This window comes from Manihot esculenta, chromosome 10 (assembly GCF_001659605.2).
Source record: "Manihot esculenta cultivar AM560-2 chromosome 10, M.esculenta_v8, whole genome shotgun sequence".
NCBI lineage: Eukaryota > Viridiplantae > Streptophyta > Magnoliopsida > Malpighiales > Euphorbiaceae > Manihot > Manihot esculenta.
Window position 1 is genome coordinate 3,217,660 of NC_035170.2, and position 12,421 is coordinate 3,230,080.

Genomic DNA, 12,421 nt, shown 5'->3' on the forward strand with positions numbered 1-12,421 from the left:
GCAGATGGGGAACATCAAGGGACCCTGGAAGGTCTTTTGATGTAAGCAGAGAAGGGATGGCTCCAAGAAGGATGTCAGTTAGTGCGAGAGAAGTGGAGATGGATGTTCAGAGAAGATATGTCAGTTTGGGAGTCAGAGTACCAGAAGAAGGTATGGGAGATTCTCAGGAGAATGCTCAGACTCAGGATTCCAGAATCTCAGGTTCAGGAGGGATTGATCCCTCCACTCTGAGTACAGCCTCCACGAAAAGCAAGAAGTGGGGCAGAACCCTGAGGGGGAAGAAGAAGAAGTTGTGGAGTCGGTTGAAGTCTAGTCTGGGATTAGGTGGTGGTTCGAGCTCTGGCTCAGGCAGTTCAAGATGCTTGAGGTACGGAAGGCCGCACAAGGGAGTCTGCCGTTATGGGACTAATCTATGTTACAGGTGCGGACAGGAGGGGCACATAGCACGTGAGTGTCCCACTGCGCCCAGGTTGGCTCCGTCCCAACAAGCAGCTTCAGGTAGAGCAGCTCAGCCAGTAGCTCCACCCGTGTTTCAGGTTAGTGGTCAAGGCAGAGGAAGAGGGTCAGCCCCTCATTCCTCAGGTTTCCGTGAAGAAGGTCCATCAGCTCCAGCTCGGATCTTCACCCAAGCTCAGCAGGAGGCAGACACATCGAACATGGTGGTGTCAGGTACGCTCACTTTTGAATGTTCTGATGTGTATGTTTTTGTGAACCCTAGTGTTTTTCTCTTTCTTTAGTTGCTCTAGGAGCCGTCGAGAGGTTGAGTTGATAGCTTCGGGGCTAGAGTGTTCTCTTTGGGTCAGTGGACTCACGTGTGATCCATCTGTGGCAGAGTCAGTCTGCCGGTTCAGTTCTGTGACAGTGAGGGTAGATGCCTTCCACCCGACTTTGAGGTCCTAGACTTGACTGTCTAGACGTCAATCGAGGGATGGATTGGTTTCTGCTCGTGGTGCTATCTTGGTTTATAGAGACAAGGTAGTCAAGTTCAGAGGACAGGATGGGTCAGAGGTGGTCTCCTGAGGGAACATAGTAGGGATGCCTAGAGGTTTGATGTCAGCCTATCAGGTTCGTAGGGTACGTAGGAGGGGTTGTCAGAGGGTTCTAGCTCTTGTTTGAGAGTTTTGCAGTCAGGTCAGGGAACCAGTCTTAGTGGTAATAGTTAGAGAGTTCTTAGTTGTTTTCCCAGGCGAGTTGTCAGGTTTACCACCTGTCAGGGAGTTAAAGTTTGGAATGGAGGTGGTACTTGGTACCAGGACCATTTCTTTCCTTCCCTATAGGATGGCGCCTGCGTAGAGAGAGGTAGTAGTCAGAGTAGAGGCGAGACTTAGTAGACAGGGGTTTTATCCGACCTAGTACCTCACCCTGGGTTGTTCCAGTGTGGTGGTGGGAAAAGAAGGATGAATCCTCGAGACTTTGTAACAACTGTAAGCAGTTGACCAAGGTCACTACCAAGAGCAAGTATTCCCATGCAGGATGGATGATCTATTGGGACAGCTAGTAGGAGCTGGTTATTTTCCAAGATAGGTCTGAAATCCGGGTACTACCTGTGAGAGTTAGAGTTAGTTTTGGGTCAGATGTGAGAAGAAGCCAATCAGTGAAGATGGAGAGAAAGAGTAAGGATCAGAGAAGCGCAGCGGAAGCTAGTGGAGTTTAGGAGTAGGTTGGGTACTGCTAAGGTGTTTCTTTTGGTAAGGGTGATTTCCTATGGAGAGGATCCATTCGGATTTCTATGTTCCTGTATTATGGAAGCTCGTGTCAGATCCAAGTGAGGTTCTTAAAGAACCAGAGGTGGAGATCTCAAGGGATCTCACCTATGTTGAGCAGTTAGTGCGGATCATGGACACACAAGTCAAGAAGTTGAGGAACAAGGAAATCCCGATGGTGAAAGTTTTTGAAAATCACCACTGGATGGTAGTGAGTGTTTGGGAGACCCGGGAGTTTATACTCCAGCAGTGCCTGTGTCTCTCTTTTAGGAGAGAGGTTTTAAGTTTTGCATGCTTGGTTGCTTGCTTGTTTATGTATGATTGATGCTTTGATTTGAGATGCTTGTTTGTTTGAGGAACATTCGGGGACGAATGTTCTTAAAGGGGGGAAGAATGTAATACCCGGCTAGATTTCGGCATCGGAATCCCTACCTTTCGACGGAATCTCCGTTGGAATCTGGAATTTCTGAAGATGCCAGAGGCTTCTAGAGGGGTAAAATGTGTTTTCTAAAAGGTTTTTACTGATTTCATGGTTTTAAATGAAAAAGAATTGAGTTTTAAAAAGAAAAGACCAAGGAGGCATTTGCCAGGTTCGGCCGCCGAAAGTGAAGTTCGGCGGCCAAACATGGAAAGGCTTCGGAAGTGCCTTTGGCCTCCGAAAGTCTTGTTTGAACGAGCCAAGGTTCGGCCGCCGAAAGTCAAGTTCCGCCGCCGAACATGCATGAGTTTAGGGGGCACGTTAGGCTGCCGAAGGTCTTCGACCAGGCCACCTATAAAGGGCCCTCAGATCGGAAATGGGCGAGTTTTCTCCCCATTCTCGAGCTCAGGTGAGTTTTTGTCCTCCCTTGGTCGTTTTCATGTTTTTCTTCATCTCCTTCATGTTTTCATGAGTTCCATGGTTATTTTGAAGAGTTTTCAAGCTTAGATCAAGTTTTGGGAGCTTGGAGCTTTTGGAACTTGGATTCTCCACACCTCCGAGTTAGAGATCACGCAACCCTCGATCTTCAAGAGGAAGTGTGGATCTATGCTTTCTTTTACGTTTCATGAAGTTTTAAGTAAGTTTTAAGAGGTTTTAATGGTTAAGTATGGGTAGATATGCATGTTAGGCTTTACGTGGCTTTTTATGCCCAATGTATGTTATGTGAGGTTTGTGTTGAGGAGTTTATGTTAGTTTATGCTCCTTTATGCATGTAGGAGAGAGTATGCATGATTGGGAGAGAGTATGTGAGGATTTGGGTTGTTTGGATGGTTTTGGCCTATGTGGGTCATGAGCTATCTATGTATGTTTTGATATTGTTTCTGGAGTCTAATCAAGTTGTTAAGCTTCTTTGTGCATGGTTAAAGGTTTATGCATGTTTTGGTAAAGTTGGGTGCTTGTTTTGGGGGTGTTTGGAAGGTTTGGGAGGCTTGAATGCATGAGAAGCTGAGTTCTGCCCTTCTGGGAAGAACTCAGGTTCGGCCGCCAAAAGGGCTTTCGGCCGCCGAACCTGCCTTTGGATGCATGGTTTGGCCGCCTAACCTTGCCCCCGAAAGTTGAATTTTGGCTTGAAAGCAGACTTTCGGCCGCCGAAAGTACCTGACTTTCGTCTCTGGAGAAGGACTTTCGACCGCCGAAGGTGCCGCCGAAAGTACCCGAGTTTCGTCTCTGGAGAGAGGGTTCGGCCGCCGAAAGTGCCCTGTCCAGCCTTTTCATGGTTGTTTTCTATGCATGTTTAAGTGATGTTTTAAGGGGTTTTTGGGTAGTTGTTTATGAGTTGTTTAGAGTGTGTTGGCACCTCATTCGAGTCCACCTGTGTAGGATCGGACCCGAGGGACCGAGGAGGCCATCAGTATTAGCAGTTGCAGAGTCAGTCCAGCGTCTGCCAGAGGTGAGTAGAACTAAACTTAATCTTTTATTGCACGAAATTCAAATGCCTAAAGCATGTTCACGCATCATGTTTATATGTAATAGGTTGATTGCACTAGTTACACGAATATGACGCATTGCATTATTTATTGTTGATGTGGATGGACCAAGGCGACCCCAATAGCCCATGTTATGTATGAAAGACCTGGGTAAGTCCCTTCGTGGGCCAGGCACTATGTTATGTATGAAAGACCTAGGTAAGTCCCTTCGTGGGCCAGGCACTATGTTATGTATGAAAGACCTGGGTAAGTCCCTTCATAGGCCAGGCACTATGCAGAGGGAGTTTTGGTGGTCATGTCCGTCTGTTATGTGGAATGTTTGTGCTGTGACGCATTTCATAAAAGCATGTAATTAATGAATCGTTTTCTTTATTTCTACTCATTGGGCTTTTTAGCTCACCCCTCTCCCCTAACCCCAGTGTTGCAGGTTTGAGGTTGATCGGGAAGTCTCAAGAGTAAAGGTTTTGCTTATGTAATAGTATTAGCTTAGTACTTTTAGTGTGGACATGTATTATAAATTGATATAATGATTTGTAAGAGAATGTAATGTAAAGTTAAGTGGAGTTATGTTTATGGTTTAGTACTGTGCTTGGCCCTGAGACTTGGTTAGTCCCTGTTTAATACATGATGAATGTTATGCTAGATGTTGAGTTGTGTTTGAACTAATCTTGTGGCATGTGTTGTTTACCACGCTATGTTAATTGATGAGGACCTTAGTGGAGGTCTTATGTGTGTGGTTTGATGCATGCACAGGTTATGTTCTAGTTCCTTGGATGTAATCCCAGCTTGATGTATGTTATGTTGACCCAGCTAGAGTTTTGATGAGGGCTCTAGTAGGGGATCCTTTTATGTTTTCAGTTATGTCGCATACAGGTCAGGCTCGGTTTGTACATCAGATGTTTGAGTTTTTATGTTAAAGTTTCGATCATGTATGGGATTTGACCAGGTGATAGGAGGTATGTTTGGCTTGCTACAGGTCCCGGCGGCCTTAAGCCGATCTGGATCCTAGCGCCGGTGGCGGTTCGGGCCGTTATGGTAGGGTATCGGTTTTTGGGTCGTTAAACCAACACTGCCATGGTCTTATGTCCTAATCTTACTAACGGATAGGAAACTCTGACGAAACTATTTTTATCCAAGCCTAACTTGTTAAAAACATTTAAGATGAGAAATTTAACTGAACTATCTGTATACTTCAATACTCACCTTATTTTGTACCTCTTCAAGAGGATCTTGACGACCAGTGGGTCATTTTGAAAGAATCTGATCGCTTTATCTACAGGGTCGGACCTTACCTCCTTCTTGGCCCATGATTCATGTTTAACTAATAGGACGTCTTCTGTTATACGCTTATTTTTTTTATCTTTGCCTTTATAAGGTCTTTCCGCAATGACGTATGCAATTCCAGCCATTTCAATAGATTAAGAGGAGAGATTCCTTTTTCAAAGTGAAAAGAAACAAGAGACCGATTTTAATAGAGAATTCAATGGGTCTCCCTATAACGGAACCAAATAATATAACCAGAAAGTAGAGTTATACTGTGATTGGCTAGACCTGCAAAAAAGAGAATATGAGATGGTGGGTACCCACAGTAGCCACTCCGACACTCAAGTTAGTATACTGGAGAAGAGAGTAAATGCAACGAATGACTTAGAACTTTAGTGTAAGAGAATAACGTATGTTTGTCTCAGTGATTTCTCTCATTTTATACTGTAAGAAAATGAAGATAAATATAATATTTCTTGATAATCTAGTGAAGATATGACTGACTGCTTGATAAGAGATATTACCAACTAATAGGTCGATGATCCCTCGATTACAGATATAATGGAGATATGCTGGATTGTGTGTGATAACAATAACTTAGTGCCGAAACTCGTCCTATTCATGGAAGGGTGAAACTTAGTGATAAATCAGATGTTAAAATATTTCGGACCGTGTTTCCTACTTATCATATTATTGTCCCGTTGATTTATTTTGTGGTAACAATTTATAGTTTAATTTGAGCGATTTTTGTATAGCATCGATCATAAATAGCTATTTCGAGATTTTCCATAGCCAGGTAGAGATTATAAACAATATTGGTACAGGTAATACATTAAAATAAGATAATAATAATAATAATAATAATAATAATAATAATAATAATAATTAATGTAATTTTTAAAATGTTACAATAATTATAATTTTGAAGAAAAATATATGATGAAATTAAAAAAATAACAATGATATCAATATTTTTATTTTATTAATATCTATCTTTGAGAATCTAAAATTAAGTTTATTGTCAAAATTTTTTATGTAAAATTTAAGTGTTAATTTATTTCCTAAATCTTAATCCTCCACTATAAGTAATTTATTTTATAAAAAATTAATTTAAATAAAATTTTATAAAATGATATAGGATTTTTTTATTTGAAAATAAAAAATTTATAAATTAAGAAAATTCTTTCATTATAAATAAATAAATTAATAAAAATTAAATTAAATTAAATTAAATTTTTATCAATTTTTTTCATTCGAAATGGAGAGTAAATAATTTTTTTATTAGTAGAATAATTATTTTAAAAAATATTTATTTTGTAAAAGAAGTGATATATATTATTCATAAATTTATTATTTTGTCCACGTTTAACCATTCATTCGGTTCCTACGTGTTCATCGTATGATTTAAACAAGAGTCTATTTAATTTTATCATTGAAGTTGCCGTTAAAAAGTATTTTTTATTCATAATAACATTAAAAATAATAAAATAATATATTTTTAACTGTTTTTTCAATTTCATTTAAAATATATATTTTTCAAAACTTTTCAACCTCAATATCAGTCAGATACCAAGTAAATATAGATTTATTCAAATGAAGCTATTTCGAAAATAACAAATTAATGAAAGGTAAATTAAATTAAAAATGTGAACAAATTAAATTCAAGCAAATAATAATTAAATCATACTAATCAAAATAAATCAAATTACATAAAAAAATAAAATTAAATAAATAAATAAAAATTACTTCTGCATCGATTCAATTATACCATATAAATTTTTATTAAATTTATAGACCCGTTAAAACTAAAATATCTAACGAATATTATCGAATGCAAGCATCAAAATTTTTATTAAATCCATAAACTCATCGAAGTATTGCAACAAATTATTAGTACAAAAATTTTAAAAATAAGAATAACCATCCATACATCAATATAAAAAAGAGAATATTGCATAACTCTGCTAAATGAAAGTCGCTGAACGTAATGACATAGTATCAAGATTGAAATTTCCAACATTAAAGTTTTAGAAAATAATATTAAAATTTTTAAAAAATAATATTAAAATAAATTAATAAAAAATAAATATCGAAACAATTTATTATAATTTATTTTTATGTATTTATTTTGACACATCGAATGAGATATGAAGTGCCCACGATTGACTTGTCATTGAGAGCCGTAAAAAATAAAACAAATTTTTTTTTTTATCGAAACGTAACTATACAAAGGTGATCATAATCTTCAAAATTACATATAATGCGGTGAGCGTGGATCGAACACGCGACCTTCAGATCTTCAGTCTGACGCTCTCCCAACTGAGCTATCCCCGCTTGATGTCAATTTAGGAGTTTGTCCTTAAAATCATCGTTATATTAAAATTAAGCACAATGTAATAGTAATATTTTTCCTTTATTAAATTAGAAAAATAAAGGCTATTTTAAAATATGGATGTTTTGGTTTAATGAAGTCAAAATATAAATTTTAACTAATTGAATTTAAAAAAATTAAATATATATGAATACAGAAATATAATTTCTTTTAAGATTGAAAAATGTTAATCTTTCTAATACCCTTAAATAATATATAATTGAATTAAAAATAATTTTTTATTTAGAAAATATATTTTTGTTTGAAATATCAAAAAAATAATTTATAAAAAGCTTCTTATCAAAAGAAAATTAAAGTTGAAGGAAATATGTTTTTTTTTGAAAAAAGAAAAAGAAATATTTTAAAAATTAGGGCATTGATTCATTCCCTTTTTGTCATACATTACATAAATAAGTAAAGATTAAGGCACCGGGAGCTGGAGTAGCTCAGTCGGTTAGAGCGTGTGGCTGTTAACCACAAGGTCGAAGGTTCAACCCCTTCTTCTAGCGTTTACATATAGTTTTTTTCTAAAACAAATTATAATAAATCTTATAATGGGCTGCACACTGCCCTGTAAGTTCTTTTTAATTTTGAGGGCATGTTTTGGGTTAAGGATCCAATGCCCCTTAATGGCTATTGACCCATTACCACATCAACACCATTAGACATAGAGACTAGTTGCCCACTGCCCAATTTCAATTTGGTTGACAAACTCCCAAGATGTGCCCTTGTTCATCTTCATCTTAGTTTTCTCATTACAACTCTTATATGATACAAAAATTTTATTATAGTGATTGATTATGATAAATCTTATATAGGTTTCACTATAATTAATAGTTAAATTTAATCATTCTATATATAATAATTATATATGATGCGATTCGATTTCACATATAACTAAGTCAAGTATTACCGCTGCATCTCTTTTAAAATTTGTCACTTTTTTTTGAGTTTGCATGTGAAGTCATTAGGTATTTTAATCATTGAGTATCCACACTCATAGTAAAAATTTATAATAATATTAAACTTGGAGTAAATTTAGACTTAACATCGTATATAAACATCTTATATTATACTCTATGGAAATGGTCTACAATAACAGTAAATGCTCCAATATTTGAGTATTTAATTGTCTAATAATTAACTAGTTGTTATTAACTGTTTAACTTAGTATTAATGATAATATTTATAATATTTTACTATTTTTAAATTTATAGCAATAGTTATTTTCTTAGTGTATAAATATAAATATAAAATTAACACTCTAAAATCACATCTTTTAAAAAATATAATTTTTAACGTTTAAAATTTATGCATATTCTCTGTTTCCCGTTAACTTTTTCACCAGAGCCACATTAGCAAACTATGTGAGATATTGGACTTCCTTTATTAATCATGTGCTCAAAAGTTTGTCAATCTTTTCTTTGATCACTTTTTGCCTCTCTGATATAATTTTTTTTTTCTTTTATTGAATCGGTTTGACGGTTTTGTCAATAGATAGCTTATAGGTGTGAGAGCGAGATCCACACCTGTTATATCTTTTGGAGACCAAGCGAAAGTCGTTACTCGATTCTTTAGTAACTCTATTAAATGAGTTTTTATTTCATCCGTTAATGCAGTACCGAACCATACCTTTTGTTCTTTACCTAGCTAGATTTTCTCTATCGGGTCTGTTGGCTCTGGCTTTACGTGGGATTTCAGCTTCTCCAGCAAATCGATGGGCATTGCTACTTTCTCAAGGTTTTTTGTTGGATGTCCATAACCTTCTTTAGCCAACTTCAGATTATTTCATACCACGTGTAACAGCCCGGCCCGTATGCACGGCACTGTTACCACTCACGGCCCAGGGCTATCCCTCGCCTGGCCTCTTGCCACCTCGGGCTTTCCACTGGCGTCGTGAGCAGCTCTTAACATCCCTTCACCCTCACGGGTTCCAGGCAGGATTTGTCCCTCGGGGGAGCCATTACGGCCCGCCCTAGCCCGAGTGGATTTGGCCCAATTCCTTCCTCTGGGAATTAGGTCGCCTCCCCCACTGCTCGAACCCTTGACCTCCCACTTTAAGGGAATAGTCTGGTGAGAGTGAGTACCAGTCGGCCAAGGTGAGTCTCCGCCGCTCCTCCCTCAATCTTGAGTGTTTTCCCTAGATCTTTCATGGTTTTCACGAGTTTTAACTTCTATTTTGAAGATTTGTGAGCAAAGAGCAAGTTTTGGGTGCTTGGAGGTTCAAGGAGCTCAATCTCTTCATCTCCAAGCTAGGATCGTCTTCCCTCTCATTTCTTCAAGAGGTAAGCTCGGATCCACCCTTATTATGTGTTCTAGATAAGTTTTATGCAAGATCTAAGGGTAGAAATGCATGCTAGGGTATATGTTGAGTTATGGGTATATTTATAGATGTTTTGAACAATGTGTGTTGTTTGAGTATGTTTGAAGTGTTGTAGATGGGGTATATGCATGTTTGAGGCCCCTAGGAACTTGTATGCATGCTTTGGTTGAAAAATATGCATGTTTGGAAGGTTTGGAGGCGAAATGTGCTAAGGGAGCCAAGTTTCTGCCCTTTGGCAGAAACCAGGTTCGGCAGCCGAAGGTACTTTCGGCCGCCGAACATGGCTGGGGAGGCAGGCCTTTCGGCTGCCGAAGTTGCCCCCGAAAAGAGACTTTCGTCTCTGTCTGGCACTTTCGGCCGCCGAAGGTGCCGCCGAACCTAGCTGAGTTTCGTCTCTGTCCAGGACTTTCGGCCGCCGAAAGTGCCCTGTTCAGCCATTTCATGCATATTTTCTGTGATGTTTTCATGATGTTTTAGGGGGTTTTTGGGGGATATATTAGAGTCATGTTTATATATGTTTGGTCCCTCATTAGAGTCCACCTGTGTAGGTTCGGACCCGAGGAACCGAGGACCCCAGCAGTGAGTTCAGCTGCTTCGGTATTGTTAGAGTCAGCCAGAGGTGAGTGGAACTAAACTCAATCTTTTAAATTAAATGTTTTATCATGTCTCATGCATCATGATTATGCAATAGGATGATTGCATTAGTTTTCACGAATATGCCGCATTGCATAAATTGTTGTTGTTGTGGGTGAATGTTGGATGACCCAATTAGTCCAAGACAGGAAGACCAGGACCCCATGCTACGGCCTGGCACAGAGTAAGAAAGACCAGGCCCCAGTCTACAGGCCTGGCACAGAGTAAAACACAGTTATGGGACTCGAAGACCAGGAGCCCAGAGGAGGCCCTGGAAAATGGTAAGTAATGTATGTATGACAGGAAGACCAGGACCCCATGCTACGGCCTGGCACAGAGTTAACTTGGACTATTTGGTGACAAGTTCACCCAACCCTTATGTGAATTGTCTGTGTTATGATGCATTCCATTTGAGCATAGTGTTAATGTGTGTTTACTAGCTCTACTCACTGGGCTTTTAGCTCACCCCTCTCCCTTTTCCCTCAGGCTTACAGGTACAGGATATAGTGCGGGAGTTCGAATAGAGTGAAGAAGTCATGCTTATGTAATAGATAGAAATGGACATGATCAAATTGTAATGTAAAAGTACAGATAGTTATGTAACGAGTTTTATGGATGTTAGTATGTGCTTGACCATAGAATGTTGTATCCCTTTTATACATGATCTTAGAGATTTTGATGATGTTTATGTAAACCAGCTCAACACAGGTTATGTTACCCTTTGAGGGCACAGATGAGATCCCTCAGAGGGATCAAAATTATGTTAATGATATGCACAGGTTGAGTTTGGTTGATGTTCAATGGAAAGAAAAGTTTTAATTTTTAGGCATGTTGTTGATCATGTATGGGATTATACAGGTTTACAGGTTTTATGTTAGGCTTGCTACGGGTCCCGGCGGCCTTAAGTCGACCCGGATCCTAGCGCCGGTAGCGGTCCGATTTTCGGGTCGTTACACCACGACTGTTCCCTTAGAGCTAACAGCTTAAGACATATAGTGCATATGTTAATAACAATACCGTCACAGTTTAGGACTGGCGGCCGAGTATCACTTTATGTATAACTCTTACCTATACTTTTCATCACCCAACACTATGGAGAGGTTATGGTGCCTAATACTACAACGATCTTATATCCTAATTCCACTAACGGATAGAAAACTCTAACGTAACTATTTTTATCCAAATCTAACTTGTTAAAAATATTTAAGATGAGAAGATTAACAGAACTACATGTATCTACCAATACTCACCTTATTCTATATATGTTCAGGAGGATTTTTATGACCAGTGGGTCACTTTGAAAGAATCTAATCGTTTTGTCTGCAGGGTCGAACCTTACCTCCTGCTTGGCCCATGGTTCTTATTCAACTGACAAAAGATCATCTAATACATGTTTATTTTTTTCTTTACCTTTATCAGGTTCTCTCGCATGCAATAACATGTACAATTCCAACCATTTCAAGAGATTGAGAGGAAAGATTTCTTTTTCAGAAAGAAAAGGAATTAGATATCGATTTTAATAGAGAATTTAATAGGTCTTTCGGCAGTGGAACCAAATGATATAACTAGAAAGTAGAGTTGTACTGCGATTGGCTAGACCTGCAAGAAAGAGAATGTGAGGTGGTGGTAGATACTCACGACAGCCACTCTGACGTTCAAATCAGTATAAAGGAGAAGAGAATAAATGTAATAAATGACTTAGAATTTTAGTGTAAGAGAATAACGTACATCTGTCTCTGTGATTGCACTCTTTTTATATTATAAGAAAATGAAGATAAATATAGTATTTCTTAATAATTTAACGTTGATATGACTAACTGCTTGATAAGAGATATTGCCAACTAATAGGTCGATAATTCCGCGATTACAGGCGTAATGGAGATATGTTAGACTGTGCATGATAACGATAATTTAATACCGAGACTTTCCTTATTTATGGAAGAGCGAATCACCGGATGTCAAAATGTTCGGGACTATATTTCCTACTTATCAGATCTTTATCACGTTAAACTATTTTATGACGATAATTCATAAATTAATATGATCAATCTCTGTGTAGCATCAATCATAAATAGCTATTTTGAGATTAATTGTGGCAAGGTAGAGTTTATAAACAATATTGGTACAGGTAATACATTATAAATAAGATGATAATAATAATAATAATAATAATAATAATTAATGTAATTTTTAAAATGTTAAAATAATATGATGAAATTAAAA

General features: G+C 37.8%; 2 non-coding genes across 2 annotated transcripts; one reads left to right on the forward strand and one right to left on the reverse strand.

Annotated features, from left to right (window-relative positions):
- Positions 1-7,132: 7,132 nt before the first annotated feature.
- TRNAF-GAA lies at positions 7,133-7,205 on the reverse strand. The gene has a single exon. It is a non-coding gene; the product is annotated as a tRNA-Phe (tRNA).
- Positions 7,206-7,677: 472 nt separating this feature from the next.
- TRNAN-GUU lies at positions 7,678-7,751 on the forward strand. Its single transcript has one exon. It is a non-coding gene; the product is annotated as a tRNA-Asn (tRNA).
- The last annotated feature ends 4,670 nt before the right edge of the window (positions 7,752-12,421 follow it).